Below are 21,990 nucleotides of genomic sequence, written 5' to 3' on the forward strand. Positions count from 1 at the left end.
CAGTGGAATCGGAGAAAGTGGATGTTTTGGTGATCTTAAGGCCCTTTGGTATTAATTTATGTGCCAAATATTTCTCAAGAGAGGTTACTTCCCACCATAACCGTCCCTCTTTTAATAACAACTTTTCCATTTTCTTCATACCACTATCTAGGTCATCATCCTCAGTGGATACGATGTCTTCACTTTCATCAAACAATTTTGTGCACATACTGTGCCTATTCTCTCTTACAGAAAACATGATTATAAGCAGCAATTCACACCAGTGTAATAGGTAAAACAAAACACAACGAAAACAAGAATTTTTTACACCAGAGCAGAAATTGCGCTGTCAAGCTGCAGGTCAGTGGACACTCAGAAGTGGGATGTTACCCTCATCCCAAATGAAGAATACCTAGAACTGTTAAAATTACTAAGTGTCTCCTATCCTGCGCTTTCCTTAATTTTATAATGTAATAAGGAAAAAAGAAGGCGTGTCTCTACTTATCTTAAATCAGGTATTTTCCTCTTAATAATGTTACTCCTTCTTCCTACCCCTTTGTGATGTCAAACGGGGTGTATGTTCATTCCAGAGTTATACATGTAAAAAAGAGGTTATAGAACACTCTAGTGTATTAACCTTTTTACAATCAAAGTACAATCCCTTGCCAGGGATTGTAGATTATAAGAAACAGTAAACAATCAATAAAAAGTTTCTATTTAATAGTTCAAAAAAAAGGTAAAAATTCCAGGTATACAGTCTTCATAGAACAAGATTTTCACATTCAAGCAAGATATGAGGGTGGCTTCCTACCAGATTTGGGGTTTTAAAGTGCACCAAAAATTTGTCGCTGTATTGATGTTTCCAACGTCCCCGGGAACGGTCAGCTCCAAGCAATGGGCACCTCGTCCTCTCCTCGTCCAGGTAATCAGCCACCAGATGTCACAATTCAGCCAACGCGTTTCGATCCGTGGATCTTTTTCAAGGCTTATCCTTCCATGTCCTCTCCCCAGCTATTTATACCCTAATGAATTGATACTCCCAAATACTGGGAGGAGCCACTCTCATTTACAATGCAATGCATGCATATACATATTAGGGTCACACTAATTCCTAATCTAACATAGATAATCTATTCTACTTTACCTCATATACCTATTCTAACAAAAACCGCCATTTAAAAAGGCTTATTTTTGATGAAAAAGACATAAAACAGCAAAATCTCATACATGGAAGTGCCATGTGCATCTTCATTATTATTCCTACATTTCCTAGAGAAAGGTTCCTCCTCATGGTTTGATGTAAAAAGTGTCCTAGTATTACTTCCGGTCACCTGACCGTTTAAAACACTGGTTCCCGCCGGTGAGATAAGTCCGATCACATGACGCGACCGGAAGTACCATTTCCGCCATCTTTGAAAGTCTAAAAAATGGAGCTAAATCGATCCCCAATTACCTCCGCTATCCTAAGTGATAAATCCTGTATATAGGTACTGCTGGCATTTCCTCCCAATAAAGGGCTGCCATTCTATATAGAGAAAACTATTTAAAATCCTCGTTCCTACTAGTAGAATGAGTCCGGTCACGTGACGCGGCCGGAAACACTCATTCCGCCATCTTTAAAAGTCCGAAAGAGCGGAGCTGGCTACAACTCTCATACCTCCGTTTTCTTAATTCATAAATCCTGTATTAAAACGCTAAACTGCATCTCCTCACAATCAAGATGCTGCCATTTGATACGAAATGAATATCTGATTTATTTAAGTGAATTTCGCCCGATCATGTGATCTAACCGGAAGTTACTTATCGGCCATCTTTGTAGTTCTGTAATATACAACTTCAATACAGAGAAAACTTATGAATAATTCATAGACACACAAATAAAATGCCATAAACATTAACAGTTCACTTTAAAAACATAATAGTTTCACAAATGGATATAAAACTTGTAATTCCATGCATATTTCGCCATTTATATATCCAAAAATCATTTTTCTTGGATACTTAAAATAATTCATATTCAGGATTTCTTTCTTCTATAATCCCATAAAGGAAAAAATGTTCCCAACATTGTGAGGTATCTCTATTTTAGAAAAAGATTGAAAAAATGATTAAAACATGATATAATGATAAAATTTTACAATCATAATTGCACTCATCGAAATGTTGTTAAGTGAGAAACCACTTCACTTCAAAATCCTTATTCAGGCCCCCCGGGATCAAAGTTTTTAATGAATGAATATATCGCATCTCGGTTTTTGCCAGATTTGTTGCTACATTGTTACATCTCCAGCTTCCCTTCACTTGTTTAAGTGCCCCAAATTTTATTAGATGTTTTATATCTTGATTATGGACTTTTTTGAAGTGAGCTGAAAGTGCATGGGTTTCGACACCATTTTTTATATTACGTAGATGTTCCATATATCTGACTTTTAGTTGTCGGCTAGTTCTACCGATATAAAATAGATCACAGCTACATCCCAAGAAATATATTACATTTACAGAAGTACAAGTTATAAATTCCTCAATCTTAACTTTTTGATCATTTATGTCTACCTCTGTGCATTTCTTGGGGCCCCTGACCGATTTACACATGCGGCAATCCCCACACCGATAAAAACCTTTAGAAAGGATGCGGGTATTAGCCTTAGGAGGCGAATATGCACTCCTTACTAGTTTGTCTTTTATATTCTTAGCCTTCCGGTAAATAAATTGGGGTCGTTCAGGGAGAACTGACTTTAATAAAGGATCCTCCTTTAGGATTCGCCAATGATTTTTAAAAATTTTCTCAACTTGTTTATGTTGTATATTAAAATTCGTAATGAAAGCCATAGAGTAATCTTTCTCATTTGATATGTTATGTACTTCCCTTGGATTGAGTAGGTCTTTTCTATCCACATTGGCACATTTGGTTCTTGCTCTCTCTATGCACCGTTGACTATACCCACTTTTTCTGAATTTGTCCACCATTATTTCTGCTTGTTCTTCATATATTCTGTTATCTGTGCAATTTCGTTTTAGTCTTTGTAACTGACTGCTTGGTATAGATTCTAACCAATTTCCATGGTGGCAACTGGTCATATGAATATATACCCCTGAATCCGTAGGTTTTGTATAATTACGAGTTTTTAATAGTCCATCTTCTACATAAATATTCAAATCTAAAAAATTAACACTGCTGCGACTAATTTCAAATGTCAGTAGGATATTGTATTCATTCCTATTCAGATGTTCACAAAAGAGGGTCAGATCATCTCTATCCCCCCTCCAGAGAAAAACGATGTCGTCGATGTATCTTGACCAGGATACCAGGCTCGCCCCGAATTGATTGTTTTGCCAGACATGTTGGTCCTCCCACATGCCCATAAACATGTTAGCATAACTCGGGGCGAACCTGGTACCCATGGCCGTTCCCACATTCTGAAGGTAGAAACAATCCTTGAAGTGGAAATAATTATTACGTAGAATAAAATCCACTCCTTTAACCAAAAAGTCACATAGATCTGATTCATAACCACTATCCTCTAGATATGAGATAACTGCCTCTATCCCCAAATCATGATTGATAATCGTATACAGTGAGCTAACGTCTGCTGTAACGATATAACAATTATCGTCCCATTGTATATTATTTAGCACATTTAGGGCGTCCCTTGTGTCTTTCAAATGGGAACGATTCTTTATTACTAGAGGCTGCAAGTGGAAATCAATGAATTCGGACATATTCGCGGTCACAGAGTTTATCCCGGATACAATAGGTCTACCGGGGGGATTCTGTATGTCCTTATGGACCTTTGGTAGGATATAGATAACCGGTATACTGGGGTCCGTAGGTATCAGAAACTTGCCCTCTGTTTCCGTGATCGTATCTTTATCTACATAGGTTCTAACTAGTGATGTAAGATTCCCCAGAATTCTTTTAGTGGGGTCTCCTTTCAATTTTTTGTACGTACAACCATCATTCAGTTGTCTTAACACCTCTGTTTCATATTTTTCTACGTCCATAAGTACTATACCACCCCCTTTGTCTGTAGGTTTTATTATGAGATCTTTATTTGATCTTAAATTTTCTAGAGCCTCCTTTTCTTTTCTCGTTAGATTGTAATTAGCTCTTGGGGGTGTGAGTAATTCTATATCCTTATTAACCAATGAGAAGAAAGTCTCAACGAAGTTTCCCTTCATAAAAGTGGGATTAAATATAGACTTCGGTTTGAATCTTCTTTCTGATGTGTTCTCTCCTTCTATGCCCTCCTCCATTTCTGGTTTACAGGCAAAAAACCTTTTTAATGATAACTTTCTGATATATTTTTGGAGGTCCACATATACATCAAATTTATTTAATTTCGCTGCTGGAGCGAATTTCAGTCCCTTTGTAAGTAAAGAGATTTCTGATTCTCCCAGTATGTGATTACTTAGATTAAAGATTTTCACCTTATTCTCCACAATTGGGGTCTCCTCACTTAGGGGTATCTCACAGACACTACCAGCGCTGGTCCCCTTCCTTCGTTTTCTCTTTTTTCCTTTGGTATTTCTATTTGATCCTTTTTTCCTTCCCCCTCGCTTTCCTCTATATTTCCTACCAACTATGTCTGGGGATATTCTCTCCTCCCATTCCCTAAAAAAGAATCATTGTCCTGAAAGCGACTATACCTGTTATAATCGTAATATGAGTTGTATTGGGTATTACGGTTATTTCTAATGTGGGGGGACATATCTGTCCTTCTCCAATTTCCGGATTCATATTTATTCCTCTCTCTTTTAGGGGTATCTCTTTCCTCTCTATCTCTGGGGGTATATCTGTACGTGTCTCTTGGATATGGTCTTCCTCTATTTGATCTCCATCTCAATGGTGATCTGGGATCCCTTCGTCTCTCTTGTGGAGTTTTTCCCACTTCAAATCGTACATTTCGATCTCTTAAATTCACTCCCTGTTTAGCTGTATTTTTTGAAGAGACCCGATGGGGATCTTCCTGAGGGATTTCCCCTATGTTATTTCTATCTCTGGAGAATTTTTTTGATTTTTTTAACATCAATTCCTTCTCATTCTTTTGTAATCTGAAGGTGATATTATCCTCTAATTCCTTATATTCTGAGAGTTTTGAGAAAGGTGCAATTAAACTTTTCAATAGATCAATCTCTTCTTCTATGACTCTCAGATTCTTTTTCCTCTCTTGTATAATCAATTCCATTAGGCGAAAAGAACATCCATCCACAATTCTCTCCCACTCTTTCTTAAATTCCTCAGTGGAATCGGAGAAAGTGGATGTTTTGGTGATCTTAAGGCCCTTTGGTATTAATTTATGTGCCAAATATTTCTCAAGAGAGGTTACTTCCCACCATAACCGTCCCTCTTTTAATAACAACTTTTCCATTTTCTTCATACCACTATCTAGGTCATCATCCTCAGTGGTGCCCATTGCTTGGAGCTGACCGTTCCCGGGGACGTTGGAAACATCAATACAGCGACAAATTTTTGGTGCACTTTAAAACCCCAAATCTGGTAGGAAGCCACCCTCATATCTTGCTTGAATGTGAAAATCTTGTTCTATGAAGACTGTATACCTGGAATTTTTACCTTTTTTTTGAACTATTAAATAGAAACTTTTTATTGATTGTTTACTGTTTCTTATAATCTACAATCCCTGGCATGGGATTGTACTTTGATTGTAAAAAGGTTAATACACTAGAGTGTTCTATAACCTCTTTTTTACATGTATAACTCTGGAATGAACATACACCCCGTTTGACATCACAAAGGGGTAGGAAGAAGGAGTAACATTATTAAGAGGAAAATACCTGATTTAAGATAAGTAGAGACACGCCTTCTTTTTTCCTTATTACATTATAAAATTAAGGAAAGCGCAGGATAGGAGACACTTAGTAATTTTAACAGTTCTAGGTATTCTTCATTTGGGATGAGGGTAACATCCCACTTCTGAGTGTCCACTGACCTGCAGCTTGACAGCGCAATTTCTGCTCTGGTGTAAAAAATTCTTGTTTTCGTTGTGTTTTGTTTTACCTATTACACTGGTGTGAATTGCTGCTTATAATCATGTTTTCTGTAAGAGAGAATAGGCACAGTATGTGCACAAAATTGTTTGATGAAAGTGAAGACATCGTATCCACTGAGGATGATGACCTAGATAGTGGTATGAAGAAAATGGAAAAGTTGTTATTAAAAGAGGGACGGTTATGGTGGGAAGTAACCTCTCTTGAGAAATATTTGGCACATAAATTAATACCAAAGGGCCTTAAGATCACCAAAACATCCACTTTCTCCGATTCCACTGAGGAATTTAAGAAAGAGTGGGAGAGAATTGTGGATGGATGTTCTTTTCGCCTAATGGAATTGATTATACAAGAGAGGAAAAAGAATCTGAGAGTCATAGAAGAAGAGATTGATCTATTGAAAAGTTTAATTGCACCTTTCTCAAAACTCTCAGAATATAAGGAATTAGAGGATAATATCACCTTCAGATTACAAAAGAATGAGAAGGAATTGATGTTAAAAAAATCAAAAAAATTCTCCAGAGATAGAAATAACATAGGGGAAATCCCTCAGGAAGATCCCCATCGGGTCTCTTCAAAAAATACAGCTAAACAGGGAGTGAATTTAAGAGATCGAAATGTACGATTTGAAGTGGGAAAAACTCCACAAGAGAGACGAAGGGATCCCAGATCACCATTGAGATGGAGATCAAATAGAGGAAGACCATATCCAAGAGACACGTACAGATATACCCCCAGAGATAGAGAGGAAAGAGATACCCCTAAAAGAGAGAGGAATAAATATGAATCCGGAAATTGGAGAAGGACAGATATGTCCCCCCACATTAGAAATAACCGTAATACCCAATACAACTCATATTACGATTATAACAGGTATAGTCGCTTTCAGGACAATGATTCTTTTTTAGGGAATGGGAGGAGAGAATATCCCCAGACATAGTTGGTAGGAAATATAGAGGAAAGCGAGGGGGAAGGAAAAAAGGATCAAATAGAAATACCAAAGGAAAAAAGAGAAAACGAAGGAAGGGGACCAGCGCTGGTAGTGTCTGTGAGATACCCCTAAGTGAGGAGACCCCAATTGTGGAGAATAAGGTGAAAATCTTTAATCTAAGTAATCACATACTGGGAGAATCAGAAATCTCTTTACTTACAAAGGGACTGAAATTCGCTCCAGCAGCGAAATTAAATAAATTTGATGTATATGTGGACCTCCAAAAATATATCAGAAAGTTATCATTAAAAAGGTTTTTTGCCTGTAAACCAGAAATGGAGGAGGGCATAGAAGGAGAGAACACATCAGAAAGAAGATTCAAACCGAAGTCTATATTTAATCCCACTTTTATGAAGGGAAACTTCGTTGAGACTTTCTTCTCATTGGTTAATAAGGATATAGAATTACTCACACCCCCAAGAGCTAATTACAATCTAACGAGAAAAGAAAAGGAGGCTCTAGAAAATTTAAGATCAAATAAAGATCTCATAATAAAACCTACAGACAAAGGGGGTGGTATAGTACTTATGGACGTAGAAAAATATGAAACAGAGGTGTTAAGACAACTGAATGATGGTTGTACGTACAAAAAATTGAAAGGAGACCCCACTAAAAGAATTCTGGGGAATCTTACATCACTAGTTAGAACCTATGTAGATAAAGATACGATCACGGAAACAGAGGGCAAGTTTCTGATACCTACGGACCCCAGTATACCGGTTATCTATATCCTACCAAAGGTCCATAAGGACATACAGAATCCCCCCGGTAGACCTATTGTATCCGGGATAAACTCTGTGACCGCGAATATGTCCGAATTCATTGATTTCCACTTGCAGCCTCTAGTAATAAAGAATCGTTCCCATTTGAAAGACACAAGGGACGCCCTAAATGTGCTAAATAATATACAATGGGACGATAATTGTTATATCGTTACAGCAGACGTTAGCTCACTGTATACGATTATCAATCATGATTTGGGGATAGAGGCAGTTATCTCATATCTAGAGGATAGTGGTTATGAATCAGATCTATGTGACTTTTTGGTTAAAGGAGTGGATTTTATTCTACGTAATAATTATTTCCACTTCAAGGATTGTTTCTACCTTCAGAATGTGGGAACGGCCATGGGTACCAGGTTCGCCCCGAGTTATGCTAACATGTTTATGGGCATGTGGGAGGACCAACATGTCTGGCAAAACAATCAATTCGGGGCGAGCCTGGTATCCTGGTCAAGATACATCGACGACATCGTTTTTCTCTGGAGGGGGGATAGAGATGATCTGACCCTCTTTTGTGAACATCTGAATAGGAATGAATACAATATCCTACTGACATTTGAAATTAGTCGCAGCAGTGTTAATTTTTTAGATTTGAATATTTATGTAGAAGATGGACTATTAAAAACTCGTAATTATACAAAACCTACGGATTCAGGGGTATATATTCATATGACCAGTTGCCACCATGGAAATTGGTTAGAATCTATACCAAGCAGTCAGTTACAAAGACTAAAACGAAATTGCACAGATAACAGAATATATGAAGAACAAGCAGAAATAATGGTGGACAAATTCAGAAAAAGTGGGTATAGTCAACGGTGCATAGAGAGAGCAAGAACCAAATGTGCCAATGTGGATAGAAAAGACCTACTCAATCCAAGGGAAGTACATAACATATCAAATGAGAAAGATTACTCTATGGCTTTCATTACGAATTTTAATATACAACATAAACAAGTTGAGAAAATTTTTAAAAATCATTGGCGAATCCTAAAGGAGGATCCTTTATTAAAGTCAGTTCTCCCTGAACGACCCCAATTTATTTACCGGAAGGCTAAGAATATAAAAGACAAACTAGTAAGGAGTGCATATTCGCCTCCTAAGGCTAATACCCGCATCCTTTCTAAAGGTTTTTATCGGTGTGGGGATTGCCGCATGTGTAAATCGGTCAGGGGCCCCAAGAAATGCACAGAGGTAGACATAAATGATCAAAAAGTTAAGATTGAGGAATTTATAACTTGTACTTCTGTAAATGTAATATATTTCTTGGGATGTAGCTGTGATCTATTTTATATCGGTAGAACTAGCCGACAACTAAAAGTCAGATATATGGAACATCTACGTAATATAAAAAATGGTGTCGAAACCCATGCACTTTCAGCTCACTTCAAAAAAGTCCATAATCAAGATATAAAACATCTAATAAAATTTGGGGCACTTAAACAAGTGAAGGGAAGCTGGAGATGTAACAATGTAGCAACAAATCTGGCAAAAACCGAGATGCGATATATTCATTCATTAAAAACTTTGATCCCGGGGGGCCTGAATAAGGATTTTGAAGTGAAGTGGTTTCTCACTTAACAACATTTCGATGAGTGCAATTATGATTGTAAAATTTTATCATTATATCATGTTTTAATCATTTTTTCAATCTTTTTCTAAAATAGAGATACCTCACAATGTTGGGAACATTTTTTCCTTTATGGGATTATAGAAGAAAGAAATCCTGAATATGAATTATTTTAAGTATCCAAGAAAAATGATTTTTGGATATATAAATGGCGAAATATGCATGGAATTACAAGTTTTATATCCATTTGTGAAACTATTATGTTTTTAAAGTGAACTGTTAATGTTTATGGCATTTTATTTGTGTGTCTATGAATTATTCATAAGTTTTCTCTGTATTGAAGTTGTATATTACAGAACTACAAAGATGGCCGATAAGTAACTTCCGGTTAGATCACATGATCGGGCGAAATTCACTTAAATAAATCAGATATTCATTTCGTATCAAATGGCAGCATCTTGATTGTGAGGAGATGCAGTTTAGCGTTTTAATACAGGATTTATGAATTAAGAAAACGGAGGTATGAGAGTTGTAGCCAGCTCCGCTCTTTCGGACTTTTAAAGATGGCGGAATGAGTGTTTCCGGCCGCGTCACGTGACCGGACTCATTCTACTAGTAGGAACGAGGATTTTAAATAGTTTTCTCTATATAGAATGGCAGCCCTTTATTGGGAGGAAATGCCAGCAGTACCTATATACAGGATTTATCACTTAGGATAGCGGAGGTAATTGGGGATCGATTTAGCTCCATTTTTTAGACTTTCAAAGATGGCGGAAATGGTACTTCCGGTCGCGTCATGTGATCGGACTTATCTCACCGGCGGGAACCAGTGTTTTAAACGGTCAGGTGACCGGAAGTAATACTAGGACACTTTTTACATCAAACCATGAGGAGGAACCTTTCTCTAGGAAATGTAGGAATAATAATGAAGATGCACATGGCACTTCCATGTATGAGATTTTGCTGTTTTATGTCTTTTTCATCAAAAATAAGCCTTTTTAAATGGCGGTTTTTGTTAGAATAGGTATATGAGGTAAAGTAGAATAGATTATCTATGTTAGATTAGGAATTAGTGTGACCCTAATATGTATATGCATGCATTGCATTGTAAATGAGAGTGGCTCCTCCCAGTATTTGGGAGTATCAATTCATTAGGGTATAAATAGCTGGGGAGAGGACATGGAAGGATAAGCCTTGAAAAAGATCCACGGATCGAAACGCGTTGGCTGAATTGTGACATCTGGTGGCTGATTACCTGGACGAGGAGAGGACGAGGTGCCCATTGCTTGGAGCTGACCGTTCCCGGGGACGTTGGAAACATCAATACAGCGACAAATTTTTGGTGCACTTTAAAACCCCAAATCTGGTAGGAAGCCACCCTCATATCTTGCTTGAATGTGAAAATCTTGTTCTATGAAGACTGTATACCTGGAATTTTTACCTTTTTTTTGAACTATTAAATAGAAACTTTTTATTGATTGTTTACTGTTTCTTATAATCTACAATCCCTGGCAAGGGATTGTACTTTGATTGTAAAAAGGTTAATACACTAGAGTGTTCTATAACCTCTTTTTTACATGTATAACTCTGGAATGAACATACACCCCGTTTGACATCACAAAGGGGTAGGAAGAAGGAGTAACATTATTAAGAGGAAAATACCTGATTTAAGATAAGTAGAGACACGCCTTCTTTTTTCCTTATTACATTATAAAATTAAGGAAAGCGCAGGATAGGAGACACTTAGTAATTTTAACAGTCCGAGTGAGAATATAACCTTTGGTGAGTGAAGCAAGCCACCGGGCCCGAAGCAAGGGGACTCGCCGCCAGGGATTCCGCTGTCGGTATAGTGACAGCCGGCATCCCGTTTGCTGGGATATCATATGTATTCCGTTACCAGCAGGTAGTATTGGATATCTGACAACGGTGTGATTGTGAGTGACAGTTCCTGTGCCCACAATTCATGTGTGGTATAGGTATCCACATACCAATGATGATTTACTTAGCTATGATGTGACTACTTTACTTTATTGATACACATTGGGAGGAAGTTGAGGAAAAGGAAGTAAAAGAAAGGAACAACATAAAGTAAAACAAACATACAAGTTGGAGTACAAAAGGAACAGCGTTAAATGGGAAATATTGTCAGTGGTACTGAATTGTATCTTCCATACTGAACAGTATTATACTACATTTGTAAGACTGTAAATGTAGATGTTTTTAGCAAAAATACAGTAATGTGAGTAAAACACGTTGAAATAACTATTAACTGTGTGATGACTGGTGGTTGTCTATAAGAGAAGCAGCTTCCAGACGAACGGGATCCCGGCTGTCGATATGCCGACACTGGGTTCCCGAGGGAGGACACAAACCCGGCATCAACATACCGACGCCGGATGGAATGCCGGCGTCAAAACATTGACAACCGGCATCCTGATTGTTCAGACAGCGTAACGCGCTGCCGTCCTGCCATGGGGGGCGGGGGGTGGTGGTTGGGTTTATGCAGCAGAAGGGGGATCAGGGATAGGGTGCAGCCACAGGAAGGTTAGGGTTAGGGACCAGGGATGGAAGGTTCGGCACATAGAAGGGGAGGTTAGGGATAGGCACCCAGCGGCAAGGGTTAGACTTAGGCAGCAGGGAAGGGAGGGTTAGGCACCCATAAGGGAAGGTTAAGGTTAGGGTAGGGAAAAGGTGAGGATTAGGGGGGTTTAATGGGGGGCTGTCAGGATTGTGATGGACAGGATGCCGCTATCGGTACACTGACCGCCGGCATTCTGTCCATCGATAAGTCATACTGAACCCGTCTATAAGCGGTGCGATTTGTAAATGGAGTGAAGTGCTGTAAATAATGCAAGGTTGTGAATAACTAATAAAATAAATATGTGATAAATACATATGACATCATCCAAGTGAAAATAATAACTTTAGGTTTAGGCAGAAATCAAAACTGCATTGTTAACATTCTGACCATGTGTTAGGCGCCGAGGGTCCGCTCGTCAGTGCGGCCGGCGCCTAGCAACGGGGACGCCACTGTCGGATCGTGTTCCCCGTTGCTGGGTCTAACTTTATATCATCACTGGTTTCCTGGCTGTGTAGCATGCAGCTGCACGGCATGTTGTAATTATCACTCATCTGTTTTCCTGGCCATGCAGCTTGTCAGCTGCATGGCATTTAATCCAATCAGCCTCCAAACAGCTGATTGGAAGACTCTCTGTTAAAAGCACTCCCAGGACTCCTCACAGACGCCGGTGATAGCTTCCTGTTTGCCTGATTCTGCTGCAGAGAGAGTTCCCAGTCCCGGTCTGTTCGTTTGTTCCTGTTCTCAGTGATCCAGTACTCGGAAGTTACCATCTGTTCCTGGAGTCTGACCGAGCACCTTTAACATCTGGTGGTGTTCGTGAGTCGCGGCGCAGCCGTGTGTTGCGGCTTGTCCGCTACTATTTATTATTGTGTTTATTTTGAGTTCTGGAGCTTTGCGGAGGATTCCGCTTCCTCAAGATCCACTCTGGTGTCCAGCGGTGCCGGATAGGAGTGTCGGATCTGTGGATCCTTGGTTGTCCTTTTCCCTGGCGGCTAGTCCGCACATACCTTTTGATTTAGTTAAGTTAGCTTGTAACCCCTGGCTTGGTTGCTTAGTCAGAGGGCCCCTTGTTATCTCCCTGTCTCGGACTTCCCCTTGTCTCCCATTAAGACCTGCGGGGGCATCGGGGTTGGGCAGACATAATCCGCCCTTCGAACGCGGCTGCCATGGGCTCAAGCAACCATAGTCTCGCAGGGGATTTCTGATAACACGGGCGAGACAACGGAGTTAGGGCGCCAGGGGTTACTAGGCTCTCCAGCTCCCACAACCTGTATTTCATTCCTGTACTCAGATCTCTGCCATAAGATCTTCTCCAGTCTGGAGTACAGGAATCGTAACATTATCACCGGCCAGACAAAAGAAAAAATTTCAACAGGAGTTAATTTTTTCACTTATCCAGTAGGGAGAATTTTGTCGGCCTCATGAATCCCACCGGTGTTGGGCCAAATCCTGGCCAGTTTTTGGTTAGTCAGATTCAGGAACTTACCCAGATGGTTCAGGATCTGTCCCTCCGGGTGAGCTCACAGGAAGATCTGTTACGGACTTCCCCGAGGGTCATCCCTGAACCAAAAATGCATCTGCCTGACCGTTTTTCTGGGGATAGAAAACAGTTTTTTAATTTTAAAGAGTCTTGTAAACTGTATTTTCGTTTAAGACCAGTTTCCTCAGGTACGGAGGCTCAGCGGGTTGGAATTATAATTTCTCTGCTTCAGGGGGATCCTCAGACCTGGGCTTTTGGTTTAAAGACAGACGATCCGGCCTTATCGTCTGTAGACGCTTTTTTGAAATCTTTAGGGCTATTGTATGACGACCCTGATAGAGAGGCATCCGCAGAAAGTCAGTTGCGTGTTCTAAGACAGGGTAGGAATCCTGCAGAGAATTATTGTACGGAGTTTCGCCGTTGGTCGAACGACTGTGGCTGGAATGATCCTGCCCTGCGCAGTCAGTTTCGCCTCGGCTTATCTGAATCTATAAAAGACAGCCTCCTTCAGTATCCCGCTCCTGAGAACCTTGATAAACTCATGGAGCTCTCTATTAAAATAGATCGTCGGCTCAGAGAGCGGAGGACTGAGAAAGGGGCATCTGTAGTTTCTTTTCCCTGTGTTTCTTCCGTTCCGATAGACATGGAGGAGCCTATGCAGATTGGTCTCTCCAAATTGTCTCCGGAAGAAAGAACCAGGAGGCAAAATTCTGGTCTGTGTTTGTACTGCGGAGGTAAGGGACATTTTGCCCGTAGTTGCCCAAACAAGTCGGGAAACTTCCTGACCAAGTGAATAGTGAGGGGGTTCACTTTGGTCTACAGCTCATCTCCTCAAATAATTCACTATTGGTTCCTGCTAAAGTTTCTTATGACAGCCTCTGTTCCTCGGTCTCTGCTTTTGTGGACAGTGGAGCTGCAGGAAACTTTATGGACTTAACATGGGCCAAGGCCTTAGGTATTCCTCAGTTAACCTTAAGTAGGTGTATCACCATGCATGGTTTAGATGGGAGTCCCTTATCCAATGGGGTTATTTCTCTATGTACACCTCCTGTTTTGCTCTCGGTGGGAGCTCTACATTCTGAAAAGATTGAGTTTTTTCTTACCCATTGTCCAGCAGTTCCTGTGGTTCTGGGTCACCCTTGGCTGGCCTTTCATAATCCCATCATAGATTGGCAGTCTGGGGAGATTCTACAATGGAGTACCATCTGTGATAAAGAATGTATTACACTTCCTATCCGAGTAGCTGCTGCCAGGCCCGCACATATTCCTGGAGAGTACCAAGATTTTTTGGATGTGTTTTCCAAGGGCAATGCGGATATTTTGCCTCCCCATAGGCCTTATGATTGTACCATTGAGTTAATTCCTGGTGCCACGTTGCCTAAAGGAAGGTTATATGCATTGTCTGGTCCTGAAACTGTGGCCATGAATGAGTATGTGAAAGAAAGTCTTGAGAAAGGGTTTATCAGGCCATCTAAATCCCCTTTAAGTGCAGGTTTTTTCTTCGTAGAGAAGAAGGATGGTTCCCTCAGACCCTGCATTGACTTTCGAGCCCTGAATAAAATCTCAGTAAAGAATACTTACCCTCTGCCTCTGATCTCTGTCCTCTTTGATCAGCTACGTTCGGCTGTTATTTTTTCCAAGATTGACCTGAGAGGAGCATATAATCTCATTAGAATCAGATCGGGGGATGAGTGGAAAACGGCATTCAGTACTCAATCAGGTCACTATGAGTATCTGGTCATGCCTTTCGGCCTATCTAACGCTCCGGCAGTCTTTCAGGATCTCATTAATGATGTGCTCCGTGAGTTTCTGGGAAGATTCGTTGTGGTCTATTTAGACGACATTTTGATTTATTCTGACTCTATAGAACAACATGTTACCCAGGTGCGTCAGGTACTTAAGAAATTACGTGAAAATCACTTGTATGCCAAACCGGAGAAGTGTGAATTTCACGTCACGGAGGTATCCTTTTTAGGGTACATTATTTCCCCTCGGGGATTCCGAATGGAACCTAAGAAGCTCCAAGCCATCCTGAGTTGGGCGCAACCCACCAACTTAAAAGCAATTCAGCGCTTTTTAGGGTTTGCGAACTACTACAGAAGGTTTATTCACTCTTTCTCTGACATAGTTGCTCCCATTGTGGCACTCACTAAGAAGGGAGCAGATCCTACCAATTGGTCATGTGAAGCTAAAGTATCTTTTCAGGCCTTGAAACAAGCCTTTGTCTCAGCCCCTGTCCTTAGACATCCCAACCCAGAATTGCCTTTCATCGTTGAGGTAGATGCCTCGGAGGTTGGTGTAGGGGCTATCCTTTCTCAGAAGGATCCAGATTCCCTTGAGTTACATCCTTGTGCCTTTATGTCCAGGAAATTCTCATCTGCTGAATCCAACTACGATGTTGGTAATCGGGAGTTGCTGGCTATTAAATGGGCTTTTGAGGAGTGGAGACATTGGCTTGAAGGAGCGACCCATACCATTTCTGTTTTGACAGATCACAAAAATCTTCAATACATTGAATCAGCTAAGCGACTGAATGCCCGACAGGCTCGTTGGGCTTTATTTTTCACTCGTTTCAAATTCATTATCACCTTCAGACCTGGTTCCAAGAATACCAAGGCAGATGCCCTCTCACGCAGTTTTCTTCCCGCTCAAGACAACAGTCCTGTTACTCTCATACTTCCGCCTTCAGTCATTCAGGCAGGTCTCACACAGGATGTTTTTTCTCAATTGAAGCTGCTTCAACATCAAGCTCCGGGAAATACTCCTGCTGGTCGTCTTTTTGTTCCTGAGTTTTTGAGAGCAACTGTTTTGGAGGAATTTCATGATAGCAAAGTTGCAGGGCATCTGGGAGTCGCTAAAACTTTTGAATTGGTATCCCGCTCAGTGTGGTGGCCTGGTCTTTCTAAAGACATTAAAGAGTTTGTTTTTTCGTGTCAGGTCTGTGCACAGCATAAAGTTCCCCGTTCTTTGCCTATTGGTCAACTTATGCCATTGAATGTTCCTCTTAGACCATGGTCGCATATCTCCATGGATTTTGTGGTGGATCTCCCTCTGTCAGCTGGATGCACAGTCATATGGGTGGTAGTGGACCGTTTTAGTAAGATGGCTCATTTTATTGGTCTTCCCCGATTGCCATCTGCCCAGGGATTGGCAGTCTTGTTCCTCCGTCATGTTTTCAGACTCCATGGGTTACCCACTGATATTGTTTCTGACAGGGGTCCACAATTCATTGCACAGTTTTGGAAGTCTTTTTGTGCTTCGTTAAAAATGAAATTATCATTAACCTCCGGTTATCATCCACAATCAAATGGACAGACTGAGCGAGTGAACCAATCCTTAAAACAATATTTGCGTTTGTACTCGGACAAACTCCAAAATGACTGGTCTGAGTTTCTTCCATTGGCAGAGTTTGCTTATAATAATGCCTGTCATTCCTCCACCAATGTGTCTCCATTTTTTGCAGTTTTTGGTTTCCACCCCAGAGCTAATTCATTTTTCCAACATTCCTCTGTCTCCTCTCTGGCCCTGACCTCTCATCTTAAACTTATTTGGAAAAAAGTGCACATAGCTCTCAGAAAAGCAGCTTTCAAGGAAAAAGATTTTTCGGACAGGTTCCGGCGGCCGTGCACTTTTAGAGTAGGAGACAGGGTGTGGCTGTCGACTCGCAATATCAAACTTCGACAAACCTCAGCCAGATTGGGTCCTAGATTTATTGGACCATTTCTCATTATCAAAAAAGTCAATCCAGTTGCTTTCCGGTTACAGCTACCAAAAACGTTACGAATCGGAAATACCTTCCATTGCTCTTTGCTCAAACCATATGTTTCATCTAGCAGATTTCCTCGTAAAAAACCTCAGGGGAGATCACCAGTTAATGTACAGGGTCAGCAGGAGTTCGTGGTTGAGAAGGTTCTCGATTCCAAGCTGTCCCGGGGTCGGCTTTATTTTTTGGTGCATTGGAAAGGTTATGGTCCTGAGGAAAGGTCGTGGGTCCTAGATGAGGACCTTCATGCCCCAAGGCTCAAAAGGGCATTTTTTCAAGAATTTCCTCAGAAACCCGGATTTAGGGGTTCCTTGACCCCTCCTCAACGGGGGGGTACTGTTAGGCGCCGAGGGTCCGCTCGTCAGTGCGGCCGGCGCCTAGCAACGGGGACGCCACTGTCGGATCGTGTTCCCCGTTGCTGGGTCTAACTTTATATCATCACTGGTTTCCTGGCTGTGTAGCATGCAGCTGCACGGCATGTTGTAATTATCACTCATCTGTTTTCCTGGCCATGCAGCTTGTCAGCTGCATGGCATTTAATCCAATCAGCCTCCAAACAGCTGATTGGAAGACTCTCTGTTAAAAGCACTCCCAGGACTCCTCACAGACGCCGGTGATAGCTTCCTGTTTGCCTGATTCTGCTGCAGAGAGAGTTCCCAGTCCCGGTCTGTTCGTTTGTTCCTGTTCTCAGTGATCCAGTACTCGGAAGTTACCATCTGTTCCTGGAGTCTGACCGAGCACCTTTAACATCTGGTGGTGTTCGTGAGTCGCGGCGCAGCCGTGTGTTGCGGCTTGTCCGCTACTATTTATTATTGTGTTTATTTTGAGTTCTGGAGCTTTGCGGAGGATTCCGCTTCCTCAAGATCCACTCTGGTGTCCAGCGGTGCCGGATAGGAGTGTCGGATCTGTGGATCCTTGGTTGTCCTTTTCCCTGGCGGCTAGTCCGCACATACCTTTTGATTTAGTTAAGTTAGCTTGTAACCCCTGGCTTGGTTGCTTAGTCAGAGGGCCCCTTGTTATCTCCCTGTCTCGGACTTCCCCTTGTCTCCCATTAAGACCTGCGGGGGCATCGGGGTTGGGCAGACATAATCCGCCCTTCGAACGCGGCTGCCATGGGCTCAAGCAACCATAGTCTCGCAGGGGATTTCTGATAACACGGGCGAGACAACGGAGTTAGGGCGCCAGGGGTTACTAGGCTCTCCAGCTCCCACAACCTGTATTTCATTCCTGTACTCAGATCTCTGCCATAAGATCTTCTCCAGTCTGGAGTACAGGAATCGTAACACCATGTTAATATTTCATCAGTGTTAACATGCTGAATGTCAACACAGTCACTGTCAACCTAATTTACCTAACCTAAAACTTTACAACACTAATATCAGGTGGCTAGCTGAATACGGTATGTCTCATAGCTAGAGATATCACATAGGCAGGTAGATCTACCCTTAGATAGATATGAGATAGACACGGGATGTAGTGAATATACCAGCTGTCAGGATCCCGACACCAGAATCCAGACAGCCGGTAAATAGTTCGCTCCCTGGTATTCCCACTCGGGTGGTAGGTCCATGCCACCATCCACAGGGAGACTTGCCACTGGGCCCAAGGCATGGCGAACGGACTTGCTGCCGGTATTGCGGCTGGCGGGATCCTGACAGCCGGCATCCCATAAGTTGGCATATCATACTGAACCCATAGACACATATATAAATGGGTACAATATGATTTCCCAAAGGGGATGCCATCGGTCAGAATACAGACAGCGGCATCCCATCCATCAGAATCCTGACAGCCCCCTCTAAAGTACCCTAACCCTCTTCAGCCTCGTACCCTAACCCTTCCTTGTGGGTGCCTGACCCTGACCTTCATGGGTGGTGACTAACCCCTCCCTTCCCCGTTTTTTCCCCTAACCCTAACCACCCCTTCTATGTGCCTAAACCTAACATTCCCTAACTTCCTGGCCCTGCTTCCTAACCCTAACCCGCCTTCTCCTGCCTAGGCCTAACACCCCCACACCCCCCGCACATGGCAGGGCGCCAGCGTGTCCCGCTGTCAGGACGTTCGGGACGCCGGCTGTCGGTATTGTGATGCTGGTATCCCGTACGGCGTAGGTATCTAGACGCCAGGATTGCATCCTCCTTCGAAATCTCGGCGTCGGTATGTCGACAGCTGGGATCCCGACCATCGGGAAGCCAAATTCTTCCCATAGAAATGTATAGTTCACTCACATATGTACTGTAGTTTGTTTCGAGGCTTACTTCCACTTTAAGCATTTTGTTCTTTTTTTATCTATTTAGTTCTTGTTTAACATTCCAGCATAGTCCAAGTTGATCCAAGACCGCACATCTGCTAAAGTTATTGTTCTGTTGAATCTTTGTGGCAAAGTTTAGATAAAATATAACTCCCTGAAATTGTGAACACAGTTGTAAACAAATCTCTGTTAATTGAAAAGTTAGTTGAAAAAAATATTTTTTTGTATGATTTCATTTTTGCATTGAGTAGAAGTAGATGTTGAAATTATATATATTGTTATGTTGTTCCTACTAAACTACTGCAGCGGTCTGTGGTACCTGTCAATATAAACAGGAATCAATAGATTACCGAGGCTGGTCCATGGACCAATGAGAAGATCAGAGATTTGTCTATGAATTAAAAATAAAATATATATTGGTGCTAGAAACATGAGGCACTGTCATTTAGGGACACAGTAGCCAGAGAAGGCCGGGACAAGAATATACATGGCCTGATTCTGCGTTGCATGCTGCTGCGACTGCTTTAGCGTATACTCTCCCGGATCGACCGGGAGGCTCCAGAAAATCGGGTGTCACTCACTGCCCCCCGGAAGGGTAAGCAAGCCTCCTGGAGCCGGCATTACCCGCTAAGTCTCCCGGTCCCCACCCCGCAGCCTCCTCATAGCCGTCCTTTAAAGTAAGCGTCTGAGGAGGCCGAGGACGCGATTCGCGCTGAATCACATCATCGCTGCCTCACCGCCCGCTCTTCAATGCTCGTAATATAGCAGGGGCAGGGCCACAATAACATAATTGCGTGTCCACATCCCCGCTCCGCCCACCAATGCCGAGTCCGGGCCCCCTGCAGTCCGACCTGGCTGCCTCCTTTCCTGCAGCCAGAAAGTCGGTAAGCATGCTTTAGCATCTGTTGCCATAGTTGTGTCTGCGCCTTTATGCTGATGCTGGTACAAGTGAGCAGATTTCTGATACAAACTTTTTTCTCTGTGTCGGCCTTTTGGCTGAGCCACTAGATTATTTACAATCCCGTTCAAAGTGATGAGTCTCTTTGGGCACCGATATAATTGGTCTGTTCGTTTTGTCCATTATGGCCCTCTTCCCCCAGATCTAGGTGGTACTATTTGCATTTTGGGCAGTGGCGTAACTCGAAATTTTTCTCCCCCAAGCCAAAAAATTCTCTGCCCCCCCCCCCCCCCCCATAATTGGCATTAGTAAAGAAATGAATCTGCGTACGTCGAAAAAGGGGCATGGCTTTGTTGAAATGGGCGTGGCTTCACATAAAGGGGCGTGGCATTGCAGGAAAAGACTACCTTATACCCCAGTTTTGCAACCTGCACACCCAGGCGTTGGCCACCACAGGAAAGAAAAATAATCCTGATTCATGCCCCTTACATTATTTGCCATTTTTCCTCCTTATAGTAATGCCCATTATACATTATGCCACATACTGCAATGGCCCTTAGACATTATGCCACACACAATAATGCACATGACACAATATGCACACTCCATAATGCCCCCGACACATTATGCCACACACCGTAATGCCTGTGACACATTATGACAGGAATCACAATGCCCGTTATACATTATGCTACACACTGCAATGCCCCTGATACATTATAGCACATACAATGTCTGTGACACATTATGACACACACCGCAATGTCCGTGATACATTATGCCACACACTGCAGTGACCCTGAGACATTATACCACATATCACAATGCCCGTGATATAGTATACCACACACCGTAATGCCTGTGACACATACCGCAATGCCCGTTATACCCTATACCACACATCGCAATGTCCGTTATACATTATGCCACACTGCAATGCCCCTGAGACATTATACCACATACCACAATGCCCATGATATAGTATGCCACACACCGTAATGCCTGTGACACATTATGACACACACCGCAATGTCTGTGATACATTATGCCACACACCGCAATGCCCATTACACATTAAGTCCTACAGTAAGGCTTCTAATTACTTTTAAATTACCTGCTCGTTGCCAGGGGTGTCATGCTCTTGGTTCCATGCATGGTGCCAGGGGTTTTCATGCTCAGGGTGTCATGCTCGTTGCCAGGGGTTTCATGCACTGGGTGTCATGCTCGTTGCTAGGGGGTAATGCTTGTTGCTAGGGCTGTGCCCCCAGTGCCACATATGCCCCCAGTGCCAGATATTCCCCCACAGTGCCAGGTACACACATGCCCCCAATGCAAATATGCCCCCCCCCCAAGTGCCAGGTACACATATACCCCCCAGTGCCACATATGCCCCCCAAAGTGCCAAATATGCTCCCCCTGTGCCAAATATGCTCCCCCAGTGCCAGTTACAACTCACCCCCTCTCCCCCGCAGTTTTGTGAAGGAGGGACACGGAGGGCACAGCGTGCGCCTCTCCTGTGTCCCTCCTGCGTCTCCTGCGTGTCTGTTAAATGAATTGCCAGTTTGTGAGCCAATCAGAGCTCACGAACGGGCACTTCATTTAATAGACCCGCCGGAGACGCAGAAGGGACACAGGAGAGGCACGCGCTGTGCCCTCCGTGTCCCTCCATCACAGCAGTGGCTAGGGCGC

The 21,990-nt window shown here is 42.4% G+C and overlaps 1 long non-coding RNA gene across 1 annotated transcript in view; it reads right to left on the bottom strand.

The window, feature by feature from the left end:
- Positions 1–729: 729 nt before the first annotated feature.
- Positions 730–21,990, bottom strand: part of LOC134909026 (uncharacterized) — a 41,992-nt gene continuing 20,731 nt past the window's right edge. Inside the window, exon 3 of the long non-coding RNA XR_010175831.1 lies at positions 730–2,059. This is a non-coding gene — a long non-coding RNA (uncharacterized LOC134909026). The remainder of the gene's footprint in view (positions 2,060–21,990) is intronic.

This window comes from Pseudophryne corroboree, chromosome 4, assembly GCF_028390025.1.
Source record: "Pseudophryne corroboree isolate aPseCor3 chromosome 4, aPseCor3.hap2, whole genome shotgun sequence".
Lineage (NCBI taxonomy): Eukaryota > Metazoa > Chordata > Amphibia > Anura > Myobatrachidae > Pseudophryne > Pseudophryne corroboree.